This window comes from Schistocerca serialis, chromosome 1 (genome assembly GCF_023864345.2).
Source record: "Schistocerca serialis cubense isolate TAMUIC-IGC-003099 chromosome 1, iqSchSeri2.2, whole genome shotgun sequence".
Taxonomy (NCBI): Eukaryota; Metazoa; Arthropoda; class Insecta; order Orthoptera; family Acrididae; genus Schistocerca; species Schistocerca serialis.
This window is the reverse complement of record NC_064638.1, coordinates 280,617,045-280,633,589: the sequence shown is the minus strand read 5'-3', so window position 1 is coordinate 280,633,589 and position 16,545 is coordinate 280,617,045.

The window sequence follows — 16,545 nt, the reverse complement described above, 5'->3', positions numbered from 1 at the left end:
ATCGGTTAACTCACTTTTTCATTGCAGAGGGCAGCTAACCCTCTGACCGAACAAGCTGAGCTACCGTGCCTGCAAATCTAAATTGGGATGGCCGGAATTGGGTTCTCCTGCGTTCGCAGGAGAGCTTCTGTGAAGTTTCATATAAGTGCACACACCGTTGCAGAGTGAAAATCTCATTCTGGAAACATCCCCCAGGCTGTGGCTAAGCCATGTCTCCGCAATCCGCAATATCCTTTCTTTCAGGAGTGCGAGTTCTGCAAGGTTCGCAGGAGAGCTTCTGTAAAGTTTGGAAGATAGGAGACGAGGTATTGGCAGAAGTAAAGCTGTGAGGATGGGGCGTGAGTCGTGCTTGGGTATCTCAGAAGGCAGAGCACTTGCCCGCGAAAGTCAAAGGTCCCGAGTTCGAGTCTCGGTCCGGCACACAGTTTTAATCTGCAAGGAAGTTTCATATAAGCGCACACTCCGCTGCAGAGTGAAAATCTCATTCTGAGTACTTAAACGGACTGTACACTATCTGGTCAAAAGTATCTGGACAGATATTTTTTTTTTATCATCGGCCTTATGACTGGTTTGATGCGGCCCGTCACGAGCACTTGCAATCTATGTCCTCAGCCATTTGCTGGATGTACTCGAATCTCTGTAACATGGAAGTCATTCCCTGATTTCTTAACTAATGTTCCGTCGTCCTGTCCCTCCTCCTTATCAGTGTTTTCCACATGTTCCTTTCCTCTCCGATTCTGTCCAGAATCTCCTCATTCCTTACCCTATAACTCCACTTACTTTTCAACATTCGTCTGTAGCACCACATCTATGATGCTTCGATTCTCTTTTGTTCCGGTTTTCCCGCGGTCTACTTTTCACTACCGTACAATACTGTGCTGGGAACGTTTTCAGAAATTTCTTCCTCAAATTAAGGCCTATGTTTGATACCAGTTGACTTCTCTTGGCCAGGAATGCCCTTTCTGCCAGAGCTAGTCTGCTTTTGATGTCCTCCTTGCTCCGTCCGTCATTGGTCATTTTTCTGCCTAGGTAGCATAATTTTTTAACTTCATCTACTTCGTGAGCATCAATCCTGATGCTAAGTTTCTGGTTGTTCTCATTTCTGCTGCTTCTTTTTACTTTCGTGTTTCTTAGATTAACTCTCAGTCCATATTCTACCCCCATTAGACTGTTCATTCCATTCAGCAGATCATGTAATTCTTCTTCACTTACGCTCAAGTATAGCAATCTCATCAGCGAATCATATCACTGACATAGTTTCACCTTGAATTTTAATTCAATACCTGTGCCTTTCTTTTATTTCCATCACCTATTCGAGAATATTAATACGGGGCTTGTCCACCCTTAGTCTTTATGACTGCTTGAACTCTGCTCGGAACAGTTTCACTAAGTTCTTTGAATGTCTGTGGAGGAATGGTGGTCCATTCTTCATCAAGAACCCCAACAGAGAAGGAGGTGATGTTGGAGATTGGGGTCTGGAGCGGAGTCGACGTTCTAACTCATCCCAAAAGTGTTCCATTGGGTTCAGATCGAGAATATGGACAGGCTAGGCTGTTTCAGGAATGTTACTATCCACAAACCATTCTCTCGTAGATACTGCTATATGACCGGAAGCATTGTCATGCTGATACAATTATCGTCTCCGAAGCCTTTTTCTACTATACGCAGTTCACGATGCTGTGAAATGTGTTCATATCTTGCCACAATTAGCGTTTTCTTAGGCGAAATAAGAGGGCCACACCCTTACTACGAAAGACGTGTGAGTACTGCAACACTACCTCCACCGTGCTTCAGCGTGGGCAGTATACCTTCTCCAGGCATTCGCCAATCTGAACCCTTCCGTCAGATTTCCACAGGATATAACCACTGATTCGTTAGTCTAAATCCCTCGTTTCCAGTCATCCATTGTCTAATGGCGTCACTGTTTACACCACCTCATGCGTCACATAGCATTGGTTAAAAAAATGTATGGGAGCCGGCACGGTAGCTCAGCGTGTTCGGTCAGGGGGTTAGCTGCCCTCTGTAATAAAAAAAAACTGAGTCAATCGACCAACAACGAACATAAAAGGATGTCTTACGACGTCCGCCCCGAGCAGATGCAACGAACAGAAGCGAACAAAATGAGAAAATAAAAAGAGAAAAAAAAAACAATTGGGTAGCGTCTTTGATTCATAATCAAAACGTCTTCGGTCTCGGGTTCGATCCCTGCCACTGCCTAAATTTTGATAAATAATCAGCATTGGCGGCCGAAGACTTCCGGCATAAGAAGTCAGCCTCATTCTGCCAACGGCCTTGTCAAAGAGGGCGCAGGAGCGAATAGAGGTTCATGGCACTCTCTTGTCCTAGGGGTGGGAAATCGCCCCTAAAGGCGGAAGAATCAGCAATGATCAACGACAAGAGGATGCAGATGGCAATGGAAACCACTGCATTAAAGACACGTAACGTGTATCCACAGGACATGTGGTCTGTAATTGAAGAAGTGCCATGATGATCTCTCCATTGGCAAAAGATTCCGGAATAGTCCCCCATTCGGATCTCCGGGAGGGGACTGCCAAGGGGGAGGTTACCATGAGAAAAAGATTGAATAACCTACGAAAGGATAATGTTCTACGAGTCGGGGCGTGGAATGTCAGAAGCTTGAACGTGGTAGGGAAACTAGAAAATCTGAAAAGGGAAATGCAAAGGCTCAATCTAGATATAGTAGGGGTCAGTGAAGTGAAGTGGAAGGAAGACAAGGATTTCTGGTCAGATGAGTATCGGGTAATATCAACAGCAGCAGAAAATGGTATAACAGGTGTAGGATTCGTTATGAATAGGAAGGTAGGGCAGAGGGTGTGTTACTGTGAACAGTTCGGTGACCGGGTTGTTCTAATCAGAATCGACAGCAGACCAACACCGACAACGACGTCGCAAGCTGAAGATGAACAGATAGAGAAAGTGTATGAGGATATTGAAAGGGTAATGCAGTATGTAAAGGGGGACGAAAATCTAATAGTCATGGGTGACTGGAATGCAGTTGTAGGGGAAGGAGTAGAAGAAAAGGTTACAGGAGAATATGGGCTTGGGACAAGGAATGAAAGAGGAGAAAGACTAATTGAGTTCTGTAACAAGTTTCAGCTAGTAATAGCGAATACCCTGTTCAAGAATCACAAGAGGAGAAGGTATACTTGGAAAAGGCCGGGAGATACGGGAAGATTTCAATTAGATTACATCATCGTCAGACAGAGATTCCGAAATCAGATACTGGATTGTAAGGCGTACCCAGGAGCAGATATAGACTCAGATCACAATATAGTAGTGATGAAGAGTAGGCTGAAGTTCACGACATTAGTGAGGAAGAATCAATACGCAAAGAAGTGGGATACGGAAGTACTAAGGAATGACGAGATACGTTTGAAGTTCTCTAACGCTATAGATACAGCAATAAGGAATAGCGCAGTAGGCAGTACAGTTGAAGAAGAATGGACATCTCTAAAAAGGGCCGTCACAGAAGTTGGGAAGGAAAACATAGGTACAAAGAAGGTAGCTGCGAAGAAACCATGGGTAACAGAAGAAATACTTCAGTTGATTGATGAAAGGAGGAAGTACAAAAATGTTCCGGGAAAATTAGGAATACAGAAATACAAGTCGCTGAGGAATGAAATAAATAGGAAGTGCAGGGAAGCTAAGACGAAATGGCTGAAGAAAAAATGTGAAGGCATCGAAAAAGATATGATTGTCGGAAGGACAGACTCAGCATACAGAAAAGTCAAAACAACCTTTGGTGACATTAAAAGCAACGGTGGTAACATTAAGAGTGCAACAGGAATTCCACTGTTAAATGCAGAGGAGAGAGCAGATAGGTGGAAAGAATACATTGAAAGCCTCTAAGAGGGTGAAGATTTGTCTGATGTGATAGAAGAAGAAACAGGAGTCGATTTAGAACAGATAGGGGATCCAGTATTAGAATCGGAATTTAAAAGAGCTTTGGAGGACTTACGGTAAAATAAGACAGAAGGGATAGATAACATTCCATCAGAATTTCTAAAATCATTGGGGGAAGTGGCAACAAAACGACTATTCACGTTGGTGTGTAGAATATATGAGTCTGGCGACATACCATCTGACTTTCGGAAAAGCATCATCCACACAATTCCGAAGACGGCAAGAGCTGACAAGTGCGAGAATTATCGCACAATCAGCTTAACAGCTCATGCATCGAAGCTGCTTACAAGAATAATATACAGAAGAATGGAAAAGAAAATTGAGAATGCGCTAGGTGACGATCAGTTTGGCTTTAGGAAAAGTAAAGGGACGAGAGAGGCAATTCCCACGTTACGGCTAATAATGGAAGCAAGGCTAAAGAAAAATCAAGACACTTTCATAGGATTTGTCGACCTGGAAAAAGCCTTCGACAATATAAAATGGTGCAAACTGTTCGAGATTCTGAAAAAAGTAGTGGTAAGCTATAGGGAGAGACGGGTTATATACAATATGTACAACAACCAAGAGGGAATAATAAGAGTGGACGATCAAGAACGAAGTGCTCGTATTAAGAAGGGTGTAAGACAAGGTTGTAGCCTTTCGCCCCTACTCTTCAATCTGTACATCGAGGAATCAATGATGGAAATAAAACAAAGGTTCGGGAGTGGAATTAAAATCAAGGTGAAAGGATATCAATGATACGATTCGCTGATGACATTGCTATCCTGAGTGAAAGTGAAGAAGAATTAAATGATCTGCTGATCGGAATGAACAGTCTAATGAGTACACAGTATGGTTTGAGAGTAAATCGGAGAAAGACGAAGGTAATGAGAAGTAGTAGAAATGAGAACAGCGAGAAACTTAACATCAGGATTGATGGTCACGAAGTCAATGAAGTTAAGGAATTCTGCTACCCAGGTAGTAAAATAACCAATGACGGACGGAGCAAGGAGGACATCAAAAGCAGACTCGCTATGGCAAAAAAGGCATTTCTGGCCAAGAGAAGTCTACTAATATCAAATACCGGCCTTAATTTGAGGAAGAAATTTCTGAAGATGTACGTCTGGAGTACTGCATTGTATGGTAGTGAAACATGGGCTGTGGGAAAACCGGAACAGAAGAGAATCGAAGCATTTGAGATGTGGTGCTTTAGACGAATGTTGAAAATTAGGTGGTCTGATAAGGTAAGGAATGAGGAGGTTCTACGCAGAATCGGAGAGGAAAGGAATATGTGGAAAACACTGATAAGGAGAAGGGACAGGATGATAGGACATCTGCTAAGACGTGAGGGAATGACTTCCATGGTACTAGAGGGAGCTGTAGAGGGCAAAAACTGTAGAGGAAGACACAGATTGGAATACGTCAAGCAAATAATTGAGGACGTAGGTTGCAAGTGCTACTCTGAGATGAAGAGGTTAGCACAGGTAAGGAATTCGTGGCGGGCCGCATCAAACCAGTCAGTAGACTGATGACCAAAAAAAGAAAATGATTTATGAGGAGGTGCTCGACCATTGCATCCTATTCACTTTAACTCCCCACGCACAGCCACTGTGCTAACTGGACTGCTGGTTGTATTTTGGAAATCACGAGTGATTCCTTCAGCTGATGTCATGAGATTTTTTACAGCCACACTCCGACGGACCCTCTCTGCGTGGTCTTTGATTAGCTTTGGTTGTTCCTTCGCGTTCCTACTTCACAGTCACATTACGAACAGTCGACTTGGGCTGCTTTAAAGGGCTGAAATGTGTGTGACTACAATGAGATTTTCTCTCTGCAGCGGAGTGTAGGCTGAACTCGGGACACTCCGCTGCAGAGTAAAAATCTCATTTTGGAAACATCCCCCAGGCTGTGGCTAAGCCATGTCTCCGCAATATCCTTTCTGTCAGGGGCGCTAGTTCTGCAAGGTTCGCAGGAGAGCTTCTGTGAAGTTTGGAAAGTAGGAGACGAGGTACTAGCGGAAGTAAAGCTGTGAGGAGGGTGCATGTGTCGTGCATGGGTAGCTCAGATGGTGGAGCACTTGCCCGCAAAATGTCCGCGAAAGGCAAAGGTCCCGAGTTCGAGTCTCGGTCCGGCACACAGTTTTAATCTGCCAGGAAGTTTCATATCAGCGCACACTCCGCTGCAGAGTGAAAACCTCATTCTGGAAACGTCCCCCAAGCTGTGGTTAAGCCATGTCTCCGCAACATCCTTTCTTCCAGAAGTGCTAGTTCTGCGAGGTTCGCAGGAGAGCTTCTGTGAAGTTTGGAAAGTAGGGGACGAGGTACTGGCGGAAGTAAAGCTGTGAGGACGGGGTGTGAGTCGTGCTTGGGTAGCTCAGACGGTAGAGCACTTGCCAGCTAAAGGCAAAGGTCCTGATGTGTGTGGCTATTTGTTACTTACGTCACAACCAACGATAGCCTACTTTCAAAGTCACTGAGCTCTCCTAACCGACCCAATCGGCAATTATTCCTTCTCTACTGGCAACGCAATACTCCTTAACTCCTTTTACACTGGCGGGTTCGCCTATCACGACATCTAGTGGCAATTCCGCGTTATAGCGAGGGGTCCGGATACTTCTGGTCAGATAGCGTACTGATGAAAAAATTGCGCACAACAAATAAAATGTATCATTCTAGTAAAGCAGTTGATCTTTCTAAAACAATTGAAAAATCTTCATTCTAAGAGATGGAAGGCAAACGGGCTCAAAAATTGATTTTTATATTTTTATGTATTTGAAATGTCCGCTATTTTCTCTGTAAAACAGTTTTGGTTTCATATAAATACGACAATGTAATCGTGAGTTATGATGGTTTTCCTGACTTTCTGTGCCATCTGACAAATTCTTTTTTTACACCATGCAGAGATAATGCACAGGTTTCTGTTATTCCTGATACGCTATTTCCTGCTTCTATTTCTAAATTAGAATGCATTGGGCATGTCCAGAACAGAACAGGGTCCATGTTGACAAGATTATTCAAAGAAAAGTCAAAAACAGTACTGGAATAAGGTAAAACGACAGATGGTAAAGGTCGCATGACAAACGTTGAAAACAATGGATTACAGAATTATTGTGGCTTGGTCATAAGAAGAAATGTTGGAAATTTAGAAAAAATGAAAAAATCTGTATGTGCTTTCTTTTTCGACAAGCTTTCCACAAATGAAAATCCTCAGCACTATCTTTGCCCGAATGATCCTGATACTTGGCGCAAGTACAGGAGAAGTGCAGTACATGACCACATATATACTTTAATTGCAGCAGTAATGAATGAAATTAAAGATATATTTAGAGATCTTTGTAAAGATACTTTGTTGAAGAAATGTCTTAATGGGAAATCGCAAAATTTAATTGAATGTGTGAATTTTGTCATTTGGACTCGTTACCGAAAACTGCATTTGTTCAGAATACAACCCTCAAATTTGGTGTTTACGATGCTGTTTCATGCTTCAGTGACGCTGCAACAAGAAAACTGGATGTTTTGGAAGTATTGGCCATAAAATCTAGTGGAAATACTGCAAAATCCTTGGTGCAAAAAGATGAAGAGAGAATCCACAAAGCAGAAGTTGCCAATTTAAAATGACCATAACAAGGTAGACAGAAAAGAAGAGGGATCAAGAGAAGAAAAGAAAACCAGTATGATTCAGATGATGCTCAGTATGGTGCAGGAAAATATTAGTGGTAAGTAATTCTCACCAGTAACTATACTAAAATTGCAACATTAAACTTTAAATTGATTTTTCTCAAAATTACATTTTTTGACTTTCAGGTGCCATTATTTTCTAAAATAATTGGGTTGGAAATATGAAATTTGCGAGATTTGAACTCAGAATTCTAATATGTTATTACAAGTAAATTGAGACTCGCAAACTTAACAGAAACTGTTTTACAGTAATTAACGTATTGAAAAAAGGAAATTTTATTAGTGAGAATAAACATTTTTTTCTTCAAATTCATAAGAGGTATTTTATTCATTTTACTTTTGAATGCAGGCATACATGCTATATACATTCAGTAAAAATTTCACTGTGTTAACACTTATAGTTATCTTGAAAAGTGTACCAATTCAAAGTATGAAATAGCATTCGCAGAATAGAGATAAAAATTTCCGCCGTCTCCCCTTAATGTTTATGGCAGACAGTGATGGCCGACATTGCTTTTAGTATGATGTGTAGTGAAGAAGGTTTTTGTTTTTCCTCCTAAATCATTAATTGTACCTAAAAGAAAGAGGGCTGCAATTAAGAAGTGAGAAAATACCCATTTCCAGAAATTTTGTTTTTATCCTAGTCTCCCTTTGCATTTTCTTGCTTTGGGCCAAGGGAAGTCATTGATTATGACGTTTAGTCAAGTTTAGCAGCTCAGTCGTGTTCTGTCTATTGAGATGGCTAAATTCGACAGTTCGCTTCCGTCCATACTCTGCGTCAAGTTTTATGTCAAATTTAACTTTTTGAAACTGAGTTCACAAGGTTCTGCTGTCGCTAGATTTAACATAAATTTCCTCAAAGCTAATTCAATGTTTCGATAAACGTCTGTCAACCCATTCATTAAAAGAAACCTTCAAAACATCCAAAACCCTGTCCATGCTCTTCATCAGTTCTTTCACCTCGAACGTGACAGAGGCACATGGTTTAGTTTGCAGAAATCGGAAGTCTTCGGTCAAATGGCGTATTTGCTTCCGCGTGTGGTACCCGACCTTGAACTCCTACACAATCGTATGGGGCAGCAAGGACTCGATTGTACACTCCTGGAAATTGAAATAAGAATACCGTGAATTCATTGTCCCAGGAAGGGGAAACTTTATTGACACATTCCTGGGGTCAGATACATCACATGATCACACTGACAGAACCACAGGCACATAGACACAGGCAACAGAGCATGCACAATGTCGGCACTAGTACAGTGTATATCCACCTTTCGCAGCAATGCAGGCTGCTATTCTCCCATGGAGACGATCGTAGAGATGCTGGATGTAGTCCTGTGGAACGGCTTGCCATGCCATTTCCACCTGGCGCCTCAGTTGGACCAGCGTTCGTGCTGGACGTGCAGACCGCGTGAGACGACGCTTCATCCAGTCCCAAACATGCTCAATGGGGGACAGATCCGGAGATCTTGCTGGCCAGGGTAGTTGACTTACACCTTCTAGAGCACGTTGGGTGGCACGGGATACATGCGGACGTGCATTGTCCTGTTGGAACAGCAAGTTCCCTTGCCGGTCTAGGAATGGTAGAACGATGGGTTCGATGACGGTTTGGATGTACCGTGCACTATTCAGTGTCCCCTCGACGATCACCAGTGGTGTACGGCCAGTGTAGGAGATCGCTCCCCACACCATGATGCCGGGTGTTGGCCCTGTGTGCCTCGGTCGTATGCAGTCCTGATTGTGGCGCTCACCTGCACGGCGCCAAACACGCATACGACCATCATTGGCACCAAGGCAGAAGCGACTCTCATCGCTGAAGACGACACGTCTCCATTCGTCCCTCCATTCACGCCTGTCGCGACACCACTGGAGGCGGGCTGCACGATGTTGGGGCGTGAGCGGAAGACGGCCTAACGGTGTGCGGGACCGTAGCCCAGCTTCATGGAGACGGTTGCGAATGGTCCTCGCCGATACCCCAGGAGCAACAGTGTCCCTAATTTGCTGGGAAGTGGCGGTGCGGTCCCCTACGGCACTGCATAGGATCCTACGGTCTTGGCGTGCATCCGTGCGTCGCTGCGGTCCGGTCCCAGGTCGACGGGCACGTGCACCTTCCGCCGACCACTGGCGACAACATCGATGTACTGTGGAGACCTCACGCCCCAGGTGTTGAGCAATTCGGCGGTACGTCCACCCGGCCTCCCGCATGCCCACTATACGCCCTCGCTCAAAGTCCGTCAACTGCACATACGGTTCACGTCCACGCTGTCGCGGCATGCTACCAGTGTTAAAGACTGCGATGGAGCTCCGTATGCCACGGCAAACTGGCTGACACTGACGGCGGCGGTGCACAAATGCTGCGCAGCTAGCGCCATTCGGCGGCCAACACCGCGGTTCCTGGTGTGTCCGCTGTGCCGTGCGTGTGATCATTGCTTGTACAGCCGTCTCGCAGTGTCCGGAGCAAGTATGGTGGGTCTGACACACCGGTGTCAATGTGTTTTTTTTCCATTTCCAGGAGTGTAGTTTGTGTGTGAGTTGAGCAGGAGCCTACAGTACCAACCGAGCGCTCTGTTGTCGCATGAACAATGTTAGCGATTTTCGTCTGTTACGTAGTAGTCGTTTGTTTATCTTTCTATTTAAACGGAAGTATACTGTAGAAATGACGCAATGAGATCAGCTTGAGAACTCACTCAAAGCTATTTCTTAAACTGTGTTTCTTTCTGGTTGGTTTTCGAATTAGTAGTTACGTCTCTTTAGTATCTGCGTCCTCTGCGTGCGTGTCTCTCACCACGCACTCGGTATAGCGCTGTCGGCACCCTGCACCTAATGTTCAACATCGCAGCCATTGACAAATATCGACTGCAATAGTGATCGAAACCTGGGATATCTCGTTACAAAGGGCGAACACGAACTACGTCAACAAAATTTCGCCAACATTCAGGGATATTTTCCGAGTATTTTGTTATAAGCGACCCGATAATGTAATTATAATTCATTCGGTTTGTTTCCCAAGATACCTTTATTTCTGTACAAATTGTTTCGGACCTTTGAAAATGTTTGTAATATGCGTTCACCGTATCGTGCAATACAAAACACAGAATAATGTCACAATCTGCAGATGCAAAAGTACTGTGACCTGATTGCCGATTTTTTTCTAAATTCAACAAATTCATACACTAGGTGCGTATCGATCAACTCTTCATCAGTAAACATTTCCACAGGCTGTGTATCACTGTTAATAGACAACCAACACCGCCGGAGAAACAACCAGGCGCCAGAACCGAGAAATACTAAATGAAGGCTTGTGGGTGAAGAGTAAAGTGTGCATCGCGGGTACTGTCATTGAATGGGGCAAAAATTTCTTTCCATCGAAACGCTAGCACTGTTGTGCTGATCTTCCAGTGGAATACAAAGATGCAAGGGAGTAAGAAATCAAACGATATGCAGTTATTCTTTAATGAGACACCGGACACCAATACATTATGTGTCAGTCGGTAAATCTTTTAGAAATTACAAAGTCGTGCAAGTCTTCCAATTGCTGGCAGCTATTTCATCACAGCTTCTTGAAACCCGTTGCCGTCTGAAAATACCGGTATTTTCTGAAAGAGATGACAGTCGATTGGAAACAGTTGTGTGCTGAATGAGGGATACTCGGAAACGTTGTATCCACAGAATTATAACGATTCCCTGGTGTCTTGCACAACGTGAGTAGAAACGTTATACTGCTTAGCATAAATCCCTCGCTATTTATTTCTGATTGTTTTGCTTGAATATCTAGACAGTTTTGATTTTGTCTGGCAGTAGGCGCCGCCACGGACAGTGTGTTGTTGAGGAAAAAATAATACACCTGAAGTGTTTCCTTCCTGTGTCACAATTTATCCAGAAAAACGAAAAAAAGTTACCGTCACAGTTCCTTGGCATGAACTTTAACTTTTGCTTGGCTGATTGATTTGGGGGAGAGGACCAAAGAGCGCGGTCATCCATCGGTGCCATCGGATTAGGGAAGGGTGGGTAAGGAAGTCGGCTGTGCTGTTGCAGAGGAACCATCCCGGCATTTGCCTCGAGAGATTTAGGAAAATTACAATTTTTGTAGTAATTATTGTTAGTGTGTATGGCACCATTCCACAGACTGCCATCAGGTGTCGTTACAAAATTAAATGCGCTCGTGACGCTGTTAGAATTAGCATGGCACTTTTGAATCCTCTTGTAAATGAGGTCATGTGGGTTGTAGAACAGAGAAAATTCCAGTTCCGCCCACTGACAAAAAAACAAATTTTACTTCCTACTTATCATGCTATTTTTACTTGTCAAATAATTCATGTGGTTTTAAATGCAGACCTTGCAAGCAGTCTGCATCCTATGTAGAACTTTTTAAGAGATTGTAACCTAGGAATGTAATTGAGTATATTTACAGAGACAGCTTCTGTAACAGTTAATGAAAATCGGTTAATGAAAATCGTCATGTAACCAAAAGTTTACATAACAATATCACTTCACAACCATTAGTGTATTAATACTAATCCTTACCTTTTGGCCGAGCGGTTCTAGGCGCTACAGTATGGAACCGTGCGACCGCTACGGTCGCCGGTTCGAATCCTGCGTCGGACATGGATGTGTGTAATGTCCTTAGGTTAGTTAGGTTTAAGCAGTTCTGAGTTCTAGGGGACTGATAACCTCAGATGTTAAGTCCCATAGTGCTCGGAGCCTTACCTTTGCTCCCTTACTAATCTAAAATAATTGTACCGGTTGCCAGTTACCATGATGTATTATTATTATGTCCTCTTTTTAAAATCATCACCGTACCGTATACGTAACAAGGATGTGACTGTATTGTATGTGACGAAACGCAAGTAAGAAAATGTATACGCTTTGCCCTACATTGCGTACGCAGGTCTTGAATTGCACCGCGTTCATCTAACATATGTTTTTCGCTTGAAAAGATTCTTTGTCCCACATGGATCGCAAATTATAGTAAATATGCGAATCAAATACAGTGGTTCTGTAAATGAAAGAACTACTTCATCAGTTCCTGGATCGCCGCCATCTTCTACAGCGACGATGTCGAATTTGATTCTATATTTTCTCATTTTTCTGGTATTTCTAAATATTCTCAAGCACATTCCATGAGTCTCTGTAGCGCCACTGCTTCTTCACGCTTCCTAGAACGAACTAGTGATTCATCTGTAGTGGCATCACTGTAAACAATATTTTGAAGTCTTGAGAAAAAGAGATAAGAGACGCAGCAGTGTCTGTTTTGCAGTGCAGGTTGCAAATATCCATCAGTATCGTCTCTAGAAAATTCTGTTCAGTGGGACTTACTTTAAGGCTAAAAGCAATGGGAAGGATTTTACCATTAATGATGGGTCGGATATGACGCACAAAAATTGCGGTCAGAAGTGACGTATAGTGCGAGTATAGACATGATATCTTCGCGCTCTATTGCAAACAGGTGTGTAGCATAATATAAGCACGTCGAAAGGTAACAGACTTTAAAAGAGGGGTCATAATCAGTGCAAGACGTATGGGTCACAGAATGTGGGAATTTATAAAAGAATTCGAGGCCAACAGGATCTAGTGTCGATCTTCAGCGTAACCAGTTGCACAAGACAATCGCAAGTGTTTTGACGAACTGACGTCACGACACATTCGCGGAGCAATACGGAACGACTGATTATCTACTGTGAGTCAGCCGACGATTTGAATGTGGGGAGTGAAACCCATTTTTAGCAGGGCTATGCATAGACAGATGCAACACATACGCTGAAGTGTTTCAGGTTGTCTTGCGCTGCATGGTGGTCTGTTATACTTCACCTCAACCACCGAACACATAAATAAGTTGCCATCTGAACACTCTTTTATATACAATGAATGTCGCTTACTGAATATTCGGCCGCCGTTACGTATTATTAATCAGGGTCCAGCTAGTCTGTGCTCTGAATCCGTGTACCTTCTTCCTCCAGCTTGGCTCATTAGCTTCTCTTTCTCATTCACTCAACCATATAAATAAGAAATGAGATTCAATTTACCTTCTTAAGGAGTACTTATAAATGGTGGAAAAATCGAAATTTTTTATGACTTTATTAAATTCTATAGTCTTTCGTGATTACATTGCTACATGCATTATAGGGTTTCAAATGAAAAATGACCTACATGTACCAAATTTTAAAGTTACAGTCACGTAAGCTACGCCCCCTTTATTTCTGTTACAGAAACCAGTATTATTTCGAAAAGAACTGTGAACTTTCTGTCTCCAGCGATTATATGTATGATACATTGTATATGTTGGTAACAGTGTAGGTTTCTAGTGTCTGTAAATGATTATCTTTGCTAGTATTTACTTCTGTTTCGATGAAGCAGTTTCTTCACGTGTTACTGAATGTTTGTTGCCCAAGTGCTACATATGTTTGTGGAAGTACTTATCCTTTAGTGTGCAAGAAATACGAACTGTTCCACGCATCAAGAAATTCAATAAAAGGAAATTCCATGGTAACCAGTTCACAAACAAAGCAAGCCACACTGTTGAAAGTAATCTATGTATCAGTTCTTCAGGAAAGAAACTCCCGCTTGGCACGCCTCCTGGTGATTCAAATTTTTGTGTTAACAATGATGCTGTTTGTAGTGGATTTGTTGTTGCTGATGTGGGCATCTTATCTTCTTTGATACAGGAAGTAGAAAAACGTAAACGATGTGATGATGTAGGCAGTCTGAAAATAACTGAACAACAAAGTAGCAGGAAGGGTTTGGCGTCAAAATTAGTTGTTCTGTGTAGGTCCTGCAAGAAATCTACCTCGGAAATGACTTCGAACATTGTGCATAATTCATATAATGTGAATTGGAAGTTAGTGTATGCAATGTGTGCAATAGGAAAAGGAAGAAAGGCTGCTCAAACGTTTTGTGATTTGATGGACCTTTCTCCTCTTGCCAGTAGGTTCAGCAGGTACATAAAAATACTTTTAGGTGCCTTGACGGTTGTGTGTAAAGCATCTATGAAACGTGCAGTAGACGAAACTGTAATTATGAGAGGAACCAGGGACACTGCTTTTGACTTGATGGGACATGACAACGTTGAGGACATCGTTCCTTGAGTGGTGTTGTAAGTGCCACTTCTCTGGAGAAAGGAAAAGTTGTTGATGTTGAGTGCTTATCTAAGTACTGCCACACCTGCCATTTTAACACTGATGACATACTGAACATCAGTGTTCTAAGAATTATGGTGGTTACGGTGGAGGTATGGAGTGTGATGGAGCTCTAAAAATATTTCAGAGGTCGGTGCCCGTTTATAACGTTAGATATAAGAAGTACCTAGGCGATGAGAACTCTAAAGCTTTCAATAAAATTAATGATTTCAATGTTTATGGTGATTCCTTGGAAACAAATTTGGAGTGTTGTGGACACGGCGAAAGAGGATGGGCGCTAGACTGAGGAAGCTACGAAGAGAAATGAAAGTTGCTACCTGATGGAAAATCTCTGTCCGGCCGAGGCAGATTGACAGAAACTGAAATAGACTTTCTTCAGAGTTATTATGTGATGTGTTGGCAAATGTGCCAACACCTTGTAGATAGAGGAGGTCGAAATGCACGCTATCTAACGCAGACGGGCGTGAATTCTGGAACAGGATAAGTAGTGAATGGTAGCAAGAAAAGTATGCAGCTCCTCGAATACTTAACTTTTATTCCTTGTGTGAATACAGCATTCTTGATGAGACATTTCATACGATAACTATCAAACTATGTAAGGCTAATGGCGCCTTGCTAGGTCGTAGCCATGGACTTAGCTGAAGGCTATTCTAACTGTCTCTCGGCAAATGAGAGAAAGACTTCGTCAGTGTAGTCGCTAGCAAAGTCGTCGTACAACTGGGGCGAGTGCTATATCGTATCTCGAGACCTGCCTTGTGGTGGCGCTCGGTCTGCGATCACACAGTGGCGACACGCGGGTCCGACATGTACTAAATGGACCGCGGCCGATTTAAGCTACCACCTAGCAAGTGTGGTGTCTGGCGGTGACACCACATTATGGACCGGCCATTAGACGAACTGCACCTCGGAATGATATTACAGCAATGACAAAAGCTGTATGGGCCACCTGCTTTCATAACTTGTCCACAGATGACCACCCTGTTCACAGACTTTGCCCAGAAGGAGCAGATTTTTGGTGTGGTTGCCAAAAATAAAAAAAAATGGTGAAATACAGCATCATAAGCCTTCTCTTCCCGAGTCTGTTATGAATTAAATAAAACCAATTTTTATAAACCTAAGTGACCCTGTTTTGCTTAGTAAATGTCTTCATGGGGGCACTCAGAATACAAATGAAAGTTTCAACTATTGCATATGGGAAAGATTACCTAAGAATGTTTTTGTAGGACTAAATACATTAAAAGTTGGTGTACTGGATGAAGTTTCTATGATGGAGTGATAGGAATGTTGGAAGTCCCGAGAAATTTAGGCATAATATGTGGCTCTAATATGGAAGAACAATTGCTTGCGTGTGACAGACAACAGGTGCATGAAGCCGAAACATTAGCTCTTCATGTTACCAAAGAAGCAAGAAGTGCTGAAAGGAATACCAAGAGGAAGCTTGAAGATGAAGAAATACTGTGGGATAAAGACTGTGCTTCCAGAGTGTTCTGAGGCACAGTTTAATTGCACTCATGTCTTCATTCGCAATTTCCCACAAGTTGTATTTTTCAGAATTCAGGTACAAATATTTCCTGAAATTTATGAAGCAATGCTCTAATTTTTTTCTGTAACTTGCAATAATCCATACTTATGTAGTATCCCTAAGCTTTATTGCAGAATCAACTAAATTATAGAAAAACTACATTTTTATTAGGAAAAAATTATAAAAATTAAAGTGTAAGATGTGATATTTTTATCCTTGTAATATACATAATAGATGAAATTAAATAGGTCTAGTACCTCAGCTGTCATGTCATGCATATCTGGTAAAATTTGGTCTCCTTCAAATGTAT